Source organism: Paroedura picta, chromosome 14 (assembly GCF_049243985.1).
Source record: "Paroedura picta isolate Pp20150507F chromosome 14, Ppicta_v3.0, whole genome shotgun sequence".
NCBI classification, from domain to species: Eukaryota; Metazoa; Chordata; class Lepidosauria; order Squamata; family Gekkonidae; genus Paroedura; species Paroedura picta.
Genome location: NC_135382.1, coordinates 37,314,967 through 37,322,317, shown reverse-complemented (window position 1 = coordinate 37,322,317; position 7,351 = coordinate 37,314,967).

The window sequence follows — 7,351 nt, the reverse complement described above, 5'->3', positions numbered from 1 at the left end:
TGTGGTCTCTTTGCAGAATTTGCATCTATTTCCACAGCTGTGAGAGAGAATATTTATTGGGGCTTTTCTTGCATTCACCTGGGACTGATAACGCAGAAACACCACCATAAATCCAGCTATGGAGCCTATGAATATATGAAGGTGAATTAGACCCTTGGTCCATCAAGGTCAGTACTCAGACTGGTAATCAGGCGGAAGTCTTTCACATCACCTCCTGCAGGGGTGGCCAAACTCTTCTTCTTCAGTAATATCAGGGCTCTCTCAGCCTCACCTGCCTTACAGGGGGTCTGTTGTGGGGAAAGGAAGGGAAGGCGAATGTAAGCCGCTTTGAGACTCCTTCGGGTAGAGAAAATTGGCATATAAGAACCAACTCTTCTTCTTCAGTAATATCAGAGTTCTCTCAGCCTCACCTCCCTCACGGGGTGTCTCTTGTGGGGAAAGGGAAGGCAACTTTAAGCCACTTTGAGATTCTTTTGTGTAGAGAAAAGCAGCATATAAGAACCAACTCCTCCTCCTCCTCCTCCTCCTCTTCTTCTTCTTCATCTTCTTCGTCTTCTTCTTCTCAGGGCTCTTTCAGCCCCACCTCTCTCACAGGGAGTCTGTTGTGGGGAGAGGAAGGGAAGGAGACTGGAAGCCGCTTTGAGCCTCCTTTGGGTAGGGAAAAGCAGCACAGAAGAACCAACTCTTCTTCAGTAATCTCAGGGCTATCTCAGCCTCCCTTCCCTTACAGGGTATCTGTTGTGGGGAGAGGAAAGGGAAGGCAAATGGAAGCCGCTTTGAGACTCCTTCGGGTAGGGAAAAGCGGCACAGAAGAACCAACTCTTCTTCTTCTTCTAAAAAATATTTTAAATTAATTAATTCCAATCCATTTAGGAAACCCTCTCAGGGCCATCAAGAAGCCCCAGGGTTCCACAAATCCATTGAGTAAGCTTTGTTTCCCTAGGATCCGGGAAATCCAGTTTCGAATCCTTGTTTGTGCCGTTCACATTAAACAAGGGGAGATGATTATTTTAAAAAAAGAACTTGGTCAAGGCTGCAATCTCATTGTCAAAACTTATGACAAACTCCCGGCTCCTGCGACGTCCCGGCTTTCAAAACGAGCTCTTGGGTTATTTCTAAAGAGGCTTCTTGGCCATAAAAGAGAAAGGATGACGTGTGGGGCTGTGGCAGAAACACAAAGCAATCAAATTAAAGCCTTGAGATCCGTTCAGTTGGACAAGTTTGTCTCCAGGGCTGATGAGCCAGAGAGATATTAAGCTTTGGAAATGACTGAGGGGAGGGAAGAAAAAAGACGCCTAATTGATCCGAAGGAGCCGTAGTACTTTCTATTAGATAATGTGGGGCTGATAAGCCGAACGGTTAGAAGGAAGGAGCGTAATTGAAGAATTGGTTGCTCTGGAAAATGAAAAGTTTGGCTTCAAGGAGTTGGGGGGTTGGGGTTGGGGAACAGGATTGCGGGGCAGCCCTTGGAGACTGGGTTGCTTTGGCCACAAACTCCACACACACACATCCACACAAATGCCAGACTTGGGTCAAGAGTCAATATGACTTCACAATACACGTGCTCATCCATTTAGGACAGGGGTCCCTGTGGTCACCCTGTGATCCAGGGGCCCACCTGGAAACTATATGAAAAAAATGGGTGGGCCACTGGCTAGCGAAGACTGGCTAATCTCAGAAGCTAAACGGGACCAAGCCTAGCTATTATTTGGATGGGAGGCCTCCAAGGAATTGGGTGGTTGTTCTTCCAAGAACATTTGGGCTCAGGAGACTGAAGCAAGCTATGGCATACTTCTCCTGAACATCCCTTGCCGGGCTGCTGGACAATCGTCGGATTTCCCGGCTATGCTCCCCACACTGTATGATAAACCAGATTGTCTTGGTGGCTTTTGCAAGAGCAGGAAGATGGGGTACCAAATGTCGATCACAACAATCAAATGGCTTCTTGGTTAACTCGTTTTTTTGACCCGAGGTGTGTGAGTTTGTTGAGTACCATCAAGTCTCCATGAATTAATGCCCTCCAAAACATCCTACCCTTAACAGGTAGGAACATCAGGGGAAGCCTGTCTATGACCTGTTGCTGGACTTCCAGAGGAAGTGGTAGGCCCCTGTGTGAGACGGGATCCTGGGCTAGATGGACCATGGTCTGATCCAGCAGTCTCTTTTGAGGTTCTTAGGAAGGCCTCAGCCTCTCCACCCTGTGGCTGGCCCTCCAAAGGAACTGGTTGTCCCATGTGAGCCAGGATGCTGGACTAGATGGACCTTCATTGGTCTGATCCAGCAGGGCTTTTATTCGGTTCTTATCAAGGGGAGTCCTTAGTCTGTATGCCCTGTTGTTGGACTTCCAGATGAACTGGTTGGCTGCTGAGTGAGACAGGATGCTGGACTAGATGGACCACGGTTCTGATCCAGCTCTTCTTAGCATCACCTGAAAGGCGCTGGGTCCATTGGTGACAAAGGGGGTAAAGCTCTGACATCAGATGGATAGACTTATTGTTGGGGCAATGCCTACTCAGCGGTGCAACCAAAGCCAGCTCTGGCCCCAGTTGGGCTCCACTGAATTCACGGAATCCCAGACAGCTATCCGAAAAGCAGAGCACTGACACTACATTCAATTATGGCCGCTCTGTTTCCTTGCAGGGGGGGGGGAATTCCAGGAAAACTCATACGACCAATGACCACTGGCTTCTCAGCATGGACATTACTCCACCGTGGGACCCATTAGCAGGTCGATGATTGCTCGTTGCAAGGGGCATTCAGAGGTTGCAGCAGGTAATCCAGTTACGGAAAGGATGTGGAAAAGAACCAGACTCTTTGGTCCTGAACATACCCTGGAGTGAAGGTTTGGTTTTAGGGACTTCCCTGTGAGCCAGTGTGGTGCAGTGGGCAGTCAGCCTAGGATCCAGGAGACTCTGAATCCCCGTAAAATGTGGACATTTGCAGGGTGACCTTGGGTCGGTCACACTCTACCAAGGTAGCTTACTTCACAGAGTTGTTGTTGTGAGAACAAAATGGGGGAGAGGAGAATGAAGTGGACAGCTTTGGACAAAAAGGCAGGTATCAATGAAATGTTAAACATATATTTATTAAGGATGTAACTGGAGATATACACAAGACAGTGCCTTTTCAGTGGCAGCCCCACAATTATGGAATAATCCCCATCACAAGATGTGCCTGGCCCCCTCTCTGTCAATCATCAGGAGGTACTGAAGACATAGTTTTATTTACTGGTGCTTCTCACTGGACTTTTAAAATGGTGATTTTTAAAATGTGCTTTTAATTGCTGCTTTATTAATACTGTTTTTATTTTGCTTTTTAGAATGACTTGAGTTCTATTGTATGCCATCCTGAGCTCCTCAAGGGAGAAAGGTAATCGATACACATTTGAAATAGAGTTTAATTTGCAGAAACTAAAAAAAAAAAAAAAAACCCTCTAGAATGGATCAGACCAAAGTAGCTTTGCCAACTTCCAGGTAGGACTACAACTCATCTCCAGACCACGAAGATCAGTTTCCTTGGAGAAAATAACTTGTTATGGAGGGTCACCTCTGTGACATTATACCTCACCGAGGTCCACTTCCAACCCCCTATCCTTCATCCACAAACCTCTGGGAATTCTCTAACCCAAAGCTGGCCATTCCCAGATCAAAGCATCCATTCATTCAAGCATCCTGTATCCCAATTTCATTGGTTGCCAGCAAAATATACTTACACTTGAACCGTTCCTCCGGTATATCACGTTCCATGGAGAAAATTCTCCCAGGCTGTCCACGGTGCGGCCAGACAGAAATGCTGCTCAGCTCCCCCAGGTTTATTTAAAAGCCGAGATACATCAAATGCTGCCCACTAGTGGTGCTTTCCATTAAAAGAATATTTGTTTCCTTTATTAAGCTTTTCAATAAAACCAGAGTCCAGTGGCACCTTTAAGACCAACAAAGATTTATTCAAGGCGTGAGCTTTCAAAAGCTCACACCTTGAATAAATCTTTGTTGGTCTTAAAGTTGCCACTGGACTCTGGTTTTATTGTGCTACTTCAGACCAACACGGCGACCCATTTGAATCTTAAGCTTTACTATGTTATTGGCAAGAAGCAATACTAAGGCCCTGAAGGAGGCGATCCTCCATGCACCAAGGTGCAAGCCTTATTCAGGGGAGCTTACTTCTGAGTAAACACGGGGGATGAGACGATGATCTTGTTGTTTTTTAAATCAGCTCCGATGCCTCTGTTTGCATTTTGGATGAACGAAATGTCAGCCGCTCGCTCACCCTAAGAAAAGGTCTGATTTTGCTGACCAGATCGCAAAAAATTTCCCTAATTGCATAGAAGCCATGCAGCAGCGGCTGCTGCACGCCAAGTACACAACCGGAGAAAGGATGTTCCTTTGGAAAGGGTAAGTTTTTACTCCCAGGGTTTAGAAGTAATGAATAAAGAAAGGTCATTAAAATAAACGCAGCTTCTTGGTTTAAGGGGGAGCTTAACCCAGCAAACCCCAGGTTTCTGAAAAGAGAATCTGGTGTGTCTTGCAGAGACTGTTCTCTCCCACTTTTCCTATTTCTTTTTTTTTTTAATCTGCATCCTCCAAATTAATAGCATTACTCTTGTGAATCTTTTCCCAGCAGTTTCTTGTAGCGGCAACCGAGCAAGAAGGTAAATTCTGTTTCCAGTACCCAAATCTTGTCGCACACAGTGGAGTCTTCTTATCTATTTATAATTTAATTTCTAGGCTGCCGGCCCTCCGTGCAAGTGAGCTCAGGGTGGTTTACAACAGTAAATTGAACCTTTAAGGATACGGAAGTCACCACAAACAGTTCTCCTGGCTGGGTGGTAGAGAAATCCTCTAAACAAAAAGGACAATAAGGTGAACCACCCCTTTTGCTGTTGGGAAACAGCCCCCAGTGGACACCTCCAACTTAAAAATAATAGAAGATTCTCTTGAGGTACCTGTTCATCCCAACACATGACATGTCATCCCAAGGAATATTTTGCAGACTGCATATAATGAACCTTCTTGAGCATTTCAAGTGTGGGCAATTCTGAATGCAAACCTTCCCCTCTGAAATAGCAGTGAATCTCTCTTATTTGTCTGTCTTGTTTCCCCCAACCACCCTGTTCTGCATGGGCTTTGCTGCCTCTAGTGGCCAATTCCATATTTCCCTGGTTCATGTCCTGCAGATTTAAACGGTAGTATTTTATGCTGGAGGTACAGGGGTGCAGTCCTGAATCAACCAATATGGGGGATGGGGGAAAACATAGATAGAGCAGAAAAACAAAACAAGGCAGGCCAAAGCCACAGAAACCCACAATGGAGGGAAACGAGAATGCAGAATAGCTTTATGTTTCTAAATTCAAACACCCCAGTCTCTGACTCTATACAAATTTTGCCTTTGGGTCTTTTTGAAGAGCTCCCGGCTTCGTTTGGATACACCAGCGTACAATCAAGGTAGACCACTCGTTAACTTTCTTTTGCAACGTGTTTTATTGGAGACGCAGGGATCTTAAGACCCCCAAGTTTTGAGGGGAGAGGCATTCTAGGCAAAAAAAAAAAAAAAAAAAAACTAAACACAGAACCACACAGGAGAAATCACTGACTTGTGAAGGCAAAAGCCCATCTACGGCTTATAGACTGGCTTGAAACCCCAGTGGTCTTAACCAAGATTGGACCCCATGAATGTGTTTGCATATTTTTTTACTGTTTTGCATGAATCCAATAATCCTTTTTTACTTACCTCTTCAAGTGAGAGTTCTTTCCTCTCACAGAACTTCAGGGCTAAAACATTTTCGGCTTTGCAATTCTTTTTCGACTCGTGTGGCTCCCTTTTATTCTCTTACAAAGTGTCAGAAGCCACAATACAAGACAAAGGTGCCTCAAAACACACACTTTGTTTAACAGCACTGTAAACATTCCACCCTGCTCATCTCTGTGCTGATTAATGCCTAGGGATTATAGCAGACACTACCCGACTAAATTTTTCCATCCCAAACCCCAGGAGGCAAACCTCTTAAACCATCCGTGTTTCTTGATTCATTTCTGTTGCACTCTGTCTCCAAACAGTCATAACAAGAGGAGATTTCCATAAGAAGGTAATAAGAGCTCTGCTATATCAGGCCAATAGACCCTCTAGTCCAGCATCCTGTCTCACAAAGTGCCCAATCTGTTCCTCTGGAGGGTCAACAACAAGGCATAAAGGCTGAGACCTTCATAAGAATCTAAGAAGAGCCCTGCTGGATCGGACCATGGTCCATCTAGTCCAGCATCCTGTCTTACACAGTGGCCAACCAGTTTCTCCGGAAGGCCAACAACAGGGCAGAGAGGCAGAGGCCTTCCTAAGAACATCAGAAGAGCCCTGCTGAATCAGACCATTCAAGGTCCAGCTAGTCCAGCATCCTGTCTCACACAGGGGCCAACCAGATCCTCTGGGCAGCTAACAATAGAGCATTGAGGGTGAGGATTTTTGCTGGCTCTGGGATTCAGAGGTTAATGCCTTTGAGCATGGAGCTTCTCCTCAGCTACCATGGCCAGGAGCCGATGACAGAGTTATTAGCCATTAATCTATTTCCCTCTTAAAGCTGTTTTCTCCTGTGGCCAGCACTACATCCCCTGGCAGCAGATTCCACCTTTTAATCGCTCTCAGTGTAAAGGAGCATATAAGAACATAAGACATCCACGTAACACTTTAAAGTGCTCAGCCATGAAAAGTATGCTACTTCATACAACGGCAAAAAAGTTCTCCATCTCTAACGGCCTAGGAGAAACAGATGAATGGCCGCTGGTCAATCCAGTCTGGCTTGAACATTAAGGCCGCCTTCAGACATCTTGACAAGCCACACATAAGCCACAATCAGGTGCCAAAGTAAATGTATCCCCATCATGGTCCCCTCCACCCATCTGGTCTTTATGCACAGATCTTCCTTGCTGAATACCAGCGCTGTACTGAGTGTAGCGGTTAACAATGGCTTCTTCTTTTTTTTTTTAATGTAAATTATGAAAAAAAATGACATTGTGTGTACAAAACAGTAAAAGGGATCCATTGCATTGCACCATTATCGAGACTATCAAAATCCTTACGATTACAACCTGAACTGTTAACACCGGGGAGAAGGGGTGAAAAATGAGTTGCAGGGTGAGGAAGGGACATGGCTGGTTTTCTCTCCCCAAACCGACCATTCCAAAAAAAAAAAGAAAAAAGAAGCAAGGTCCAGATGCATTCAACCCCTAAAATGCTTGAGCTCAGTTCTTCAGGTTTGACCCCGGAGTTTGCTAGCCCAGAAACCAAGCTCCAACTGTGCAAAAACATCTGCCTTGAAGCAATTGTTTTTTTTTAATTGCTCATGGAAGAAAGCAGATATTAT